The sequence below is a fragment of the Phascolarctos cinereus genome, unplaced genomic scaffold (genome assembly GCF_003287225.1).
Source record: "Phascolarctos cinereus isolate Bilbo 61053 unplaced genomic scaffold, phaCin_HiC Scaffold_2;HRSCAF=192, whole genome shotgun sequence".
NCBI classification, from domain to species: Eukaryota; Metazoa; Chordata; class Mammalia; order Diprotodontia; family Phascolarctidae; genus Phascolarctos; species Phascolarctos cinereus.
In genome coordinates this window covers 254,760,139-254,773,633 of record NW_027555625.1, presented here as the reverse complement: position 1 = coordinate 254,773,633, position 13,495 = coordinate 254,760,139, and the positions used below count along the sequence as shown (strand labels likewise).

Below are 13,495 nucleotides of genomic sequence, written 5' to 3'. Positions count from 1 at the left end.
CTGTAGATTACAAATTGAATCTGGTGATAATAGCAAGAGGAATGGCTTTATTTCTTGGGGGTAGGTGGGGCGATACCAGGGAAGAGGAAGAAACACAAAAGAGACCTCACAAGGAGGAAAAACCAAAGCCCAGCTACAAAAAGAAAGTGAACTATTAGGGGCACTTTCCACATGAAACTTTCCCTGATCTCTCTGACTACTAGTGCCTATCTTCCCATCTTGTGTTTAATGACTTAGGATTTATCTTGTATATGTTCTCTCTATACTGACATAAGTACATGTTGTTTCCCATTATAGAACGTAAACTCCTTGAGACTGAGGTATTGTCTCATTTGTTGTGTCTGAATCCCCAGTGCCTAGCACAGCACCTGGCACGGAGTAGGTACTTCATAAATGCTGGTGGATTGACGAATGCTTCACTGTCACTTTTCTGAAGTTAGGATGGTTTGCATGTTTTTCCATTGAAGGATTTAAAAACAGTAAATTTATGCTTCATTTCCTAGAGGTTACCTTGTAGGGAGTGTTCCTGGAATTTAAAGCCAAGTTTCCTGGCTTCTAGTTGGGTTCTCTGCACCCTTGACCATACTACCTCCCTCTACTAACACATATTTATTGATTTGTATTTTTAAGTTCATTTCTTAGAAACCAAGAGGCCTATGGAGGGGATTTCAGTGTGTCTAACATAGTAAAAATAAATTATTCACAAAAGAAGTAAACATAATTCATGGTTCTTTACTTCAACCAGATGGAAAGAAATGCCAGAAGTGGACTGTAGTTTCCCAAGCAAGGGGTAAGAATATGTTGAACAAAACAGAGTCTAGAAATAAGACAGTTTTAATGACAGCCACATTCCAAGGAGGTTTGTATGAAATTTGAAGATATGGGCAAGTGCAACTTTTATGAGAGATGATCAGCATCCTCTTTAGGGCTAGAATTTTTAATAAAGATTGTTAGATGGGCAAAAACAAATCAATTATTTTCTTTAGGGTAAAGGATAATTGGATTAGACAACCTTTCTTCTCTTATCGTCCCAGAGTGTAGAGTTTGGGGTTAGCCATGTGGATTTATCAAAGAGAACTTGTTTTACATGGTTTTGGCTCTGGTAGGAGTAGGAGAGGACTTCCTGGGCACATTGGTTTATGTACTTCCTGAAACAGCTGCCAATGCTCCTTATGCAAGACACTCTCATCATTCAAATGAAGACTTTACAGATGTGATAAATAGCTCATTGTTCACACCTTCCTCAAACATCAAGTTTAGCAGCTAGCCATTATTAGATATATGCATCAAATCAAATAAGTAGAAAATAAAATAGCAAAAGAGAGAGTTGTATTAAAAGACAACTATAAACATTCAGTAGTGGAAATGTATTTGTGTTTGTGTTTCTATATTCATTATACAGAAATATGATGTCAGTTCCTGGAGCTCAAGGAATTATTCTTTATAGCACTTAGCACAGGTAAAATCTAGGTTTTATTTAGTGCTAATAATCACTGTATGAGCAGTTAGGTGGTACAGTGGATAGAGTGCTGGGCCTGGAGTCAGGAAGACCTGAGTTCAGATCCACCCTCAGACACTAGCTGTATGATTCTGGGTAAGTCACTTAACCCTATTTGCCTTAGTTTCCTCATCTGTAAAATGGAGAAGGAAATTGCAAACCATTCCAGTATCTTTACCAGGAAAATCCCAAATGGGGTCATGAAGAGTCAGACATGACTGATATGACTGAACAACAACAACAAAAACAGCAATCATTTAATCCTTCACTGTAAATCTGGATGTATAGAGAACAAATGTATGAGAATATGTGTATGAATGTATGAAAACAAATTAGTCAGTTATATAAAATTGCTTTGAAAAGCATGCCATTAAAAAAAGTATGTCCTTTTTACCTCCTTTCTAATCTTCAGTCTTTCCCTGTTTACTGCTTCCTTCACCCTCTGCCTACAAAATATACACAAGTGTTCAACATCCTTAAAAAACATCACCTGATCTGATCATACCTCAAAAGTTTTCTTTATCTTTTCTCTCCTTCTTGGCTAAAGTCGTTGAGTAAGCCTTCTACTCCAATGCTTCTACTTCTTTATTTCTAAATTTCTTGTAAACTCTCTGTAATATGTATTCCCCCCCTCATCATTCAAGTGAAACTTCCCTTTCTAGAATTTACTATTCATTATTAATTGCCAAATCTAAAGGCTTTTTCTCAATTCTTATACTTCTCAACCTCTCTTTAGCACTGGACACTGTTGATAACCTCCTCTTGGGTACTCTCTTTTTTTCAGGTTTCCATTACTCCACTTTGTCCTAGTTCTGCTTCTTGCCTGACCCATTCCTTCTTCTTTACCTTTGCCAGATCTTCATCCATGTAATATCCATTAACCACGGCATCCCCCAAGGCTCTGTTCTTTTCCCTCAATACAATCTCGCTTACTGATCCCATCAGCTCCCATGGATTCAATTATCACTGAGATGACTGGATTTGTTTCTGTAGCCCTACTCTCTTTCCTGGGCTCTAATACATTATCACCAACTTCCTTTTGGATATCTAGAAATGGATAGTCAGTAGGCACCTCTAACTCACCATCTCCAAAACCCTTTTGTTTTCCTCCCAAATTCTTCCCTCTTTTGAATTTCTTTATTACTTTTGAGGGCACCAGCATCCTCCTAGTTACCCAGCCCTGCAGCCTTGGTATTATCCTTGAATCTTCACCTTCATTTATTCCACATATCCATTCTGTTGCCATGTCTTGTTGTTTCTGTGGTCACAGTATCCCTCATATATGTCCTCTTCACTCCTTTCACATAGCTACCATTGCAATGGAGGTCCTTGTCAACTCTCATTTGGACTATTACAATAACTTTCTAAATGGTTTTCTTGTCTCAAGTTTTTTTTCACTTTGGTGCATCCCCCATTTAGCTATGAAGTTGATTTTTCTAAAGGATAAGTCTGACCATGTCATGCCCTTCCTTAAGGAGCTCCATCAGCTCCCTCTTAGTCAGTAAAGATTTATTAAGTGCCTTCTATGTGCCAAGGATTATGCATATGCTAGGTATATAAAGAAAAGCAAAAGACAGACCCCTTCCCTCAAGGAATTTGCAATCTAATGGAGGAGACAATATGAAACAACTATGTACAAACAAGCTATATTCAAGATAAACAGGAAATAGTCATCAATGAGAAGGCGCTAGAATTAAGAGGATTAGGAAAGTCTTCTTATAGAGGAGAGGATTTTAGCTAGGACTTGGGAGGAAGCCAAGAAGTAGAGATGAGGAGAGAAAACATTCTAGGCATGGGCAATAGCCAGTGAAAATGCCTGGAGTTGGGAGATATAGAGTATTTTTTTAAGGAACAGTAAGGAAATCAGTGTCATTGGATCACGGAGGATATGGGGAGAGGGGTGGGGTTGATGGGCAGTGTAAGGTGTAAAAGAATACAGGAAAAGTATGTATGTAGGGGAATGGATCTAGGTTATGAAGGGCTGTGAATGAAAAACAAAGGATTTCATATTTGATTCTGGAAGTGATAGGGAACCACTGGAGTTTATTGAGTAGGTGGTGACATGGTTGGATCTACACTTTAGGAAAAACACTTTGATGGCTGAGTGGAGGATGGACTAGAGTGGGAAGGGACTTGTGGCAGGCAGACCCACCAGTAGGTTATTGCAATTGTCCAGCTATGAGGGAGGATTGTAGTGCCCTGGATAATTAAAAGGAAGTTTGGAAGTGGGGAGGGCTGTGGGAGGACAAAAGATAATGAATTCACTTTTAGACAGGTTGACTTTAGGATGTCTGTTAGACATGTAGTTCTTGTCTGATAAGCAATTGGAGATGTGAAGATGGATGTTAGAAGAGGGTTTAGAGCTGGATAAATAATTGACTTTTTTTTTTTTGGTGAGGCAGTTGGGGTTAAGTGACTTGCCCAGAGTCACACAGCTAATGAGTATTATGTGTCTGAGGCCAGATATAAGTCAGGTCCTCCTGAATACAGGGCCGGTGCTCTATCCAGTGCTCCACCTAGCTGTGCCCCACCTTTTGTTTAGAGCTGGATAAATAAATCTGAGAATCATCAGCATGGGGACAATAATTCAATCCATGGGAATTAATGAGTTCATCAAGTGAAATAGTATAGAGGGTGAAGAGAAGAGGGCAGATCCCTGTAGGACACTCATGGTTGATAAGTATGACCTGAATGAAGATCCAGCAGAGGAGACTGGGAAGAAGCACTCAGATAGGTAGGAAGGAGTGGTGTCCCTAAAACCTAAAGAGAGTATTAAAGAGAAGAGTATGATCAACAGTATCAAAGGCTGCATATAGGTAAAGAAGGATGAGGATTGAGAAAAGGCCATTAGTGTTAAGAAGGGAACAAGTGGAGGTTAAGTGATGGCACCTATTGTAGATGACATTCTTACAGAGTTTAACCAGAAAAGCAGGAGAATTGTAAGACAATAGCTATCAGGGATGGAAGGATCATGTGAGGATTTTTGAGGATGGAGGAGATATGGGCATGTTTGGGAGCAGTAGGGAACCAGCCAGTATTCAGGAAGAGATTAAAGATAAATATGAAAGTTGGGATGATAGAGGGGGCAATCTGCTGGAGTTATAGGGTAGAATGGGATCACTTTTACCTCCAAGATCAAATATAAAAACCTCTTTTTTGGCATTTAAAACTCACTATAGCCTAGTTTAGTTCATGCCTTTCCAATCTTTCTACACTTGACCTCTTCTCCATGTATTCTACAGTCTAATGCTGCTTTGGCTGCTTGCTGCTTGTTGCTTGTCTCACCCAACACACTCAATCTCCTGTCTTTGTGATTTTACACTTGCTGTCTCCCCATGCCTAGAGTACTCTGTCCCCTCACCTTCAATGCTTAGTTTCCCTGGCTTCCTTTAGCCCAAATCTCACATTTTGCAAGAGACCTTTCTTGGTCTCTCCAGATGATAATGCCTTCCCCTTTGAGACTGCCTTCCATTTTTCTCCATGTATCTTATATGTACCTAGTTATTTATATGTTGTTCCCCCATTAAAATGTGAGTGCCTTAAGGTTAGGGACTGTTTTTGCCTTTTTTTGGTATCCTCAATGCTTAGCACAGTTTCTGGTACATAGTAGATGCTTAATAAATATTTATTGACTGACTGATTTTAAGTCATTATTTTTAAGGCATTTGTTCTCCTGGGAGAATGGCTTTTAATAGAGAGTAGTGAAACTTAAATGTTTTCTGACTGCAAACTACTTTGTTAGAACAAGAGACCCTTCTACATCCATGATAAACATAAATGACCATAATGAATGAGAAGAGTGGTGTTATTTTAACAAGGTACCAATTAGGTGACATCTGGTTTTATTAAATATAATAAATAAGTTCATTCACACTTTTGACCCATTGTGAACTCTGGTGGTATACATGTCTCTGTAGTCCACTGGGGAGACCCTTTTGGAATACTGGGGTATGTTTGGAACATGCTTTGAAAAGCATGAACATGTTTTACAAATCAGATGGATTACGAAGAAAGTTTGAAACACAAGGAATATACTATTTCTATTCAATATAGATGCAATAGAAGTCTGACAAATAAATAGAATTTGGCCGAAGCCTTTCTTGATTTTTTTAACAGATAGCTACATTATAGTTTATCCACTAAAGAGTGTGACATACATCATTAGTAGGTGATGGATGTGTGTCTCATAATTACACAGATAACATATACACCTTCTAGATATTAACACATCCTTTTGTGGGCCTTAATAAAGAATATACTACATTTGACAACTATTTTGAAATTATAATTATTCTATATTTATCAGGCCCTTATAATTAACTAGTCATTTATAGAGAAAGGCAGCTTAATTTTTTTCACTTTTTTAATTACTTCCATAAGCTTTTGAGTTTTAGATTTTTCTCCCCCTCTCTGTCCACCTCCCTCCCCAACACAGCACGTAATCTGACATAGGCTATACATATACATTCCTATTAAACATATTTTCACATTAGTGATGTTGTAAGGAAGAATTAGAACCAACAGGAGGAATCACCAGAAAGAGGAAACAAAACATAACAGAAGAAAAAAAATTGCAAATAGTATGTTTCGATCTGCATTCAAACTCCATAGTTCTTTCTTTAGATGTGGTTAGCATTTTCTATCATGAGGCCTTTGGAGATGTCTTATATTCTTGTATTGCTGAGAAGGGTTAAGTCTATCAATATTAGTCATTGCACAATGTAACTGTTACTGGGTACAGTGTTCTCCTGGTTCTGCTCATGTCACTCAGCATCAGACCATACAAGTCTTTCCAGATGTTTTTGAAGTCGCATGCTCATCATTTCTTATAGCACAATAGTATTCCATTACATTCATATACCACAACTTGTTCAGCCATTCCCCAATTGATGGACATCCCCTCAGTTTCCAATTTTTTGCCACTACAGGAAGAACTGCTGTCAATATTTTTGTACATGTGGGTGTCCTTTTCCCATTTGTATGATCTCTTTGTGATATAGCCTTCAAAGTGGTATTTCTGGGTCAAAGGGTATGCACATTTTTATAGCCCTTTGGGCATAGTTCCAAATTGCTCTTCAAATTGGTTGGATCAGTTAAGAACTCTACCAACAATGCATTAGTATTCCAGTTTTCCCACATCTTCTCCAACATTTATCATTTTCCTGTTTTGTCATGTTGGCCAATCTGATAGATGTGAGTGATGTGGTACCTCAGAGTTGTTTTGATTTGCATTTCTCTAATCAATAGTGATTTAGAGCATTTTTTCATATGACTATAGATGGCTTTAATTTCTTCATCTAAGAACTGCCTGTTTCATATCCTTCGACCATTTATCAATTGAGGAATGACTCCTATTCTTATAAATTTGACTTCTCTATGTATTTTAGAAATGAGGATCTTATCAGAGATACTCGTTATAAAAATTCTTTCCCAATTTTCTACTTTCCTTCTAATCTTGGTTGCATTGGCTTTGTTTGTGCAAAAACGTTTCAATTTAATGTAATCAAAGTTATCCATTTTGCATTTTGTAATGTTCTCTATCTCCTGTTTGGTCATTAATTCTTCTGTTCTCCATAGATCTGATAGGTAAACTATTCCTTGCTCTCCCACTTTGCTTACAGTATCAGCCTTTATATCTAAATCATGGACCCATTTTGACTTTATTTTGATATATGGTGTGACATTTTGGTCTATACCTAGTTTCTGCCTAGTTTCCAGTTTTCCCAGTAGTTTTTTTTTTTTAATCAGCTAGTGAGTTCTTATCCCCAGAAGCTGGAGTGTTTGGGTTTATCAAATAATAGATTAGTATAGCCATTGACTACTGTGTCTTGCAAACTTAACGTATTTCACTGGTCCACCACTCTATTTCTTAGCCAGTACCAAGCAGTTTTGATGATTGCTGCTTTATAATACAGTTTAAGATCTGGAATGGCTAGGCCACCTTCCTTTGCATTTCTTTTCATTAATTCCCTTGATATTCTGGACCTTTTGTTTTTCCAAATGAATCTTGTTAATATTTTTTCTAACTCTGTAAAATAATTTTTTGGTAGTTTGGTATGGCACTGAATAAGCAAATTAGGTTAGGTAGAATTGTCATTTGTATTATATTAGCTCAGCCTACCCATGAGCAACTGATGTTTTTCCAGTTATTTAGATCTGACTTTATTTGTGTGAAAAGTGTTTTGTAATTATGTTCATATGATTCCTGGTTTTTTTCGGTAGATAGAGTCCTAAATATTTTATGTCTACAGTAACTTTAAATGGAATTTCTCTTTCTATCTCTTGCTGTGGGGCTTTGTTGGTAATATATAGAAATGCTAATGATTTATGCGGGTTTATTTTATAGCTTGCAACTTTGCTTAAGTTGTTTAATTATTTCAAGTAGTTTTTGATTCTCTAGGATTCTCTAAGTATATCATCATATCATCTGCAAAGAGTGATAGCTTTGTTTCTTCTTTGAAAGGCAGCTTCATTTGAAGTTTAGGAAAGAGATTAGAAACTGAGCAGATGAAGTATGGTTATTCTTCCAAGCTTTTATTATGTATGCTAACAAGTCCTAGCTCTGAAGAGTACATCTGGCAGGTGGGCCCACATGATTAATCATAGGACAGTGTATACCATTGGTGTGCATGTCGCTTAGTATAATGAAAGGCTCTGAGTCCTGAATGTGGAAACACACAAAATTAAGTAGTAATAATTCTGCAGGGAATAAATGAGTGTGTTTTTTGAAGACGAGCTGGGAATAGTTTTCATTGTCTCACAAGGCAGCTTCTAGGACATGAAGGAAAAATCAAGAGAGGGAGATATCCAGTATAACATTTGTTTACCCATGTCAAACATAACTTTGTTGACTGAAAAGTGACAGTGAGATTCCACCAGCAGAGGGGCCTAGAGACCAGTACAGTGATTATTACCCTCTACTCTGGCTTGATCCCAAGATTGAGAATGCAGTATTGGATATCAGGGTCCAGTCAGACACTTGTAAAGAGAACTGGATCAGAGACACTTGTAAGCAGTTTCTTTATCTGATAAAATGATGGTGTTGGACTTGATGGACTCACAAGATCCATCCTGACTTTAAATCTGTCATCTGACAATTTCATTGAAGTCCCTTCTTCATTTCTCTGGTTGCTGTAATGATAAAAATTATGACTAGGAAGATATGTAGACCTCATTGTTGTCCCATGTTGTTAGAGATCTTAGTCCCTGGATGAATTCAGAGGAAGGGGCAGGCTCTGAAAATGTAGTATACTGAAATGTTCAGGTAATTTCATCACTTTTTTTTTTCCCAGGGAAGCATCATTATGCAGTGGAAAGAGATTGGCCTTGCAGTTAGTAGACCTTGTTTCAGCTCCTTTCTTGTCCCTTGCCATGTGACATATGATTTAGGGCAAGTTGTTGTTCTCTCTGAGTCTCAGTTTCTTTGTTTATAAATTGCATATAGTGATGCCAGCCCTGCTTACTGCATAGGAAAATACTTTGTAAAAGTGAATTACCATTAGTATTTTGCTCACATTAATTACTGAGAATTTAGTTCATTGACTTAAAGAAGTCTTGGAAGGTGGGTATTATGTTTTCATAATATTCCCTTTTCTGCATCTCAGTTTTATTCCTGCTCTAGGTGGACAGCTTTGAATTTTCTTTACCTGCCTGATGGGCCTGCAAGAAGTCCCTAGCATCATCTTGGTAGGCTTCTGTATCCCTCCCTGAGGACTGCGGTGTCAAAATTAATATCTCAGTGAACTTTGGTCCTTCAGGTCAAAATGCTTTGTGGTACTTACTGGTGCTGTCAAAATCCTTAGCTTTTACTGTGGTTTATGCTTTTTTGAGGGAAAGTTTGGGTATGATGTGGTTGATAACTGGAGTTTATAAACTCAGGCTTTGGAAAACAAACAAACAAATACCAAAACCCAAAGAAAACTTTACTAGCAATTGATAATGCTTTGGATTATTTTCATTATTTAGTTGCCTTTCAACCTTTCATTTATAATATGCTTCTGTGGGCATACATGCATCATCCATCTTTACGTTGGACTTTTAATCTCCTAAAGTCTTGATTTTTTTTCTGATATCGTGCTATTCCATGCAGACTTATATTAGTGATTTGTGTGTGAGAAGAAAGACAGGTATGACCAGAAAGAATGTGGACAAGCCCTGTAGGAGGAGTGAGGCATAACAACCCTGAGTGTTGCAATGGTATTAACAAAATATTAAAAGACCCAGAGGAAGGTCTCAGGTATCGTTGGTAGATTTTCTATGAAGGCGTTAGAGAAGGACATAAACAAGAATTGTGCAGAAAGAGTTAGCATGAAGGGGTTGCAATGGAAGGAGTAGCTGTATTGAAGAGCTCATAGATCCATTGGAGTATCAAAATCATCTGACAATTTCAGTAGTATTAAACTCTTTTCTCTAGCTTGTCTAGGAAGTGGACCCTTATTATTAGTTTAATACTTAGGCTAATGAAACGCTAGTAAGAGCTAACATTTATATGTCCCTTACTGTGTGTTAGGCACTGGCCTAAGAGCTTTACAATTATTATCTCATGTGATCCTCACAACAGCCCTGGGTGGTGGGTGCTATGATTATCCCCATTTTATTCCAGGCCCAGCACTATCTACTATACCACCTAAGTGCATCATTATTATAGTTAATGTTCTACTATAGATGATCAGTTTTCAGGAAAGAAGAATAAATCATGATATTTTTGATAGTCCTTTGTAGCACCTGATTGATAATCATGAATATCATTTATCAAATCACCAGAAAACTGGTGGTGCAATAGATAGAGTACTGGGCCTGGAGTTAGGAAGACCTGAGTTCAAATCCAACCTCAGAAACTTACTGTGTAACTCTGGGCAAGTCACTTAAACAGTCTGTCTCAGTTTCTTCAACTGCAAAGTAGGGATAATAGCACCTACCTCCCAGGGTTGTTGTGAGGATCACATGAGATAATATTTGTGGTTGTTTTTTAAGGCTTAGCACAGTGCCTGGCATATAGTGAGTGCTATAAGAATACTTTTTCCCTTCCTTTCTCCTTCCTCATTTGATAACATTCAGAAACACTAGAAGTTCTGTCTCTAGATTAAGAGGAGTTTATCATATATTAGATGTCAGTTTCCAGCATCTCTCTCCATTCACTGATAATTACATTTGGTTTTCTTCTTTGTGTTTTCATCTATTGCACGTGTTTATTTGAGTTGAACTAAGTGGTCTTAGAAAACTGCATTTGTATGTTCCTTTAAGTGACATGCTTTTGATTCCATTCTGTTTACTTTTTTTCTCCCCTGTTCCAAACTGCCAAGTTTACTTTTCCAGAGAAACTTCTCAAGACTTTATTTTCACAACTTGAATCTCACTTCGCTATGGTCATATTCTGTGTTTCTTTTATGTACGTCATAAAAACGTATGCCATAAGAGGAGATAGATTTTTAGAACATGTGATTTTAAGTACCATCTCATTAGTCCAAGGTTTTTAAGGACTGATGTATTTCCTAGTTTAGCATGTTAAACCTTCCCTAATTCCACTTGCAGCAAATGATCCATCGCACCTCTGAATTTTCAGCACCTCGTTTGCGCCTTTCTTCTCTACTTATTGTATTTGGATTTTTTTATTTTATTTATTATATTTGTGCATGTTACCTCTAGGATATTCTCCCTATATGTTCTGTGAGAGTAGGGGTCAAGTCTTATTCATCTTTGTAATAATCCTCTAAGTAATTAGCATAAGGTCTTACCCAGTAAGTGTTTGAATACATATTTGTGGAATGATTATAGCAATAAGCAAGTTCAAAAGAAACTGAACTTGTAGTTTTAAGGAATAGGGACAGGAAGCAGTGTTGGTTGCAGTTCCCATGTATAAAAGAGGATGGATGGATGGATCACTGAGAAAGTGAGAAGAGCAAGGGGTAGGTGGTTTAAACCTATGATCAGATCAGTGATCCCAGACCAAGCTTGCCACTAGACTATGCCATTTGTTAAAGATTTGGTCAAACCGCTCAACACCATTGACTGGATTCTTCACTGTAAGGTTCAATAGAGTGGTGACAGTGACAGACATGTTGTATTTCCCTGACCGTTCCTATACTTTTGCCCACTTGATGGTCACCGTAGTATAGGCTTTTGTTTGGAGAGTTTGCAGAGCAGAGTTGTCTCTGAGAGAGGTAGGAGAACAGGGAGAGAGAAATCTCTTTAGAATCCACCACCTGTATTTCCATTTCCTACAACCCTTTCTTTTGAAAAACAACAAACTCATATAATGACTTTAAATTATTTTCATTGTTTTAATAGCACTGTCTGCAAAGTATCTATCTCTTCTTGGAAAAACTGAGGAATATGAACTTTTGACATCATTTCTTTTCTAAATGAAGCATCTGGGAGTATTCTGCTGCTTTGGGTTAGTGTGCATATGCTACTCTTCTCAGAATTCGCATTTTAGCTTATAAGTTGCCAATTTGTTAACTAAAGTACTTCAGAATTGACTGTGTACATGGGCTGCTTTCTATCATTTTCTGGTACTTGCAGAAGAACATACTGCCAGAAAATTGTAACTTGGAGTGCAAGTTATAAGACTTATAAGACAGACAGCTGTGTGGTTGATTTAAAATTTTTAAGCTCTAAACATTAATTACTTCCATACTTAAATGGTTCTGTGATGTCATGGATGTGGGTACTCCCTCTAAAGATGTAAACCACAACACATCCATAACTTCACATCCTTGTCTGTTTCTTCCCATAAATCCTCCACAAAGGGTGTACCCAGTGGGCTATGAGCTTTCTTCTTCACTTCTCAATTTTGCATGACTACCTATAGAACATGTAGGCTGTCTACCAGTTATCCCTCGCTCTTGCTGCGTAGCTGTTCTGCTTTCTTTTCTGATCATACACCTCTCTTTTGACATCCTCTTTGCTATATTTCTTGGGCAATTTTTTATTGGAAGTATATTATAGACTTCTCCCACCGACAGCAAGCCTCTTCATTGTTTTTTGGGTGGCCACTATTTTGATTCATTGGAGACCATGGTATTTATGATTCACAGTCATATAGCATTACTGGAAGAATATTGTTGTTGAGTAGATGAGCTTTGCTTCAGGAAGAAGCTTGGGGTCATTAGTAGCACTATATAACTGACCAAAATTAGTCCAGCCTCCACTATTCCTCGTGTTCAGTTCTGGGCTCAATTCGTTATCTTTCCAAAGTGTTTTCAAAACACTTTCCAAAGTGTTCTGATGAATCAGCTCTAAGAGTTGTCCATTTGATTGCATATCATAATTTGCATAAATGATCTTCATCGACATGGTTTTTCCTGTGTTTATAGTTAGTCTGAACTCTTTTCAGTGATGATGGATCTCATTTAAGAGGCTCTGAAATATTCTGGAGTTAGCTACATTCAGCATTCACCCTAATAGGAACATCTAGAGGATGTCACTAACTATAGCGAGTCCCTTTTCTATTTGGACCTTTAGCTGGGTATCCTTCCTGACAATGGCCAACACCTTTAGTGAAAGTATATCTACTTTTTGCTATCGTTATTTTTGCCTCATTTTGCTTACAAAAAGGTTTTTTTTAAAAAAATATCCTCCATGCTGAATGTTCTAATGTGTGTGTAATTTCCTATAAAAACAGATGTTTCAGAAATTATTTCACCTTCACTGAAATATACAATTGTATACCAAAGTAATAGCATATCCATGATTATGGGGCAAATACAAGCTCATGTTATTTAAAATGTTATACTTGACCTTGTCAAAGTCCCACTGCTTATAAGACTCTTGTTTGTTGATTTAGTTTCGTATAGTATCAAAGAATTTAGAGCTAAGAAGGGCTTTAAATATCATCTGGTTCTACCCTCTCTTTTTACAGTTGAAGAAAGGAAAGCTCAGCAGGGTTAAGTGAATTGCTCATGTTTCCGGAAAAGTCAGTAACAGAGTCAGAATTCACACCCAGATTCTTTGATTCCTTTCCACTCTGCCTTGATAATTGCATTTGTATGTATGTGT

General features: G+C 37.4%; 1 protein-coding gene across 6 annotated transcripts in view; it reads left to right on the top strand.

Moving 5' to 3' along the window:
- The window catches only part of EXD3 (exonuclease 3'-5' domain containing 3), a 423,178-nt gene that overhangs the window by 104,498 nt on the left and 305,185 nt on the right, over positions 1-13,495 (top strand). Inside the window, exon 1 of one of the 6 annotated variants that reach the window (XM_020981780.2) lies at positions 11,806-11,891. The exons of the other annotated variants lie outside the window; for them this stretch is intronic. The gene's annotated coding sequence lies outside the window, so the exon portion shown is untranslated. Of the gene's footprint in view, positions 1-11,805; positions 11,892-13,495 lie in introns of those variants that run through there. 6 annotated transcript variants of the gene reach the window in all.